The sequence below is a fragment of the Pteropus alecto genome, unplaced genomic scaffold, assembly GCF_000325575.1.
Source record: "Pteropus alecto unplaced genomic scaffold, ASM32557v1 scaffold22, whole genome shotgun sequence".
Lineage (NCBI taxonomy): Eukaryota > Metazoa > Chordata > Mammalia > Chiroptera > Pteropodidae > Pteropus > Pteropus alecto.
Genome location: NW_006434839.1, coordinates 11176172 through 11176557, shown reverse-complemented (window position 1 = coordinate 11176557; position 386 = coordinate 11176172).

Genomic DNA, 386 nt, shown 5'->3' with positions numbered 1-386 from the left:
ATGCTATTGTCCAGTGGCTCGATTCTCAAAGAAGCCAGGATTTTGGCAGGCGGGATGAGGAAGTAACGCTCTGCGAGTAGCAACTAGCAAGGAGGCCATTCTCCCCACCCGCCGGCCCTAAGGCACACGGTCCTCCTGAGGGGCTGCGGGGGAATGAGTCCTGGGGTAAACCTGGTTCAATTAAAGCAAGGGGGTCTGCGAAACGCTGTGGACACTGGGAGTTCGCGGATGACAGAGTGGACTCCGAGAGCTTTGGAAGGGTCCGCAGGGTTAGCGGGGAAGAGAGGCGGGACTCGGAGAGGCGCCCGAGGAGCTCGGAGCTGTGCGGAGTGCCGGCGTCATCCCTCGGGTCTCCCGGCAGTGGCGCTCACGGGGGCGCGGGCTTC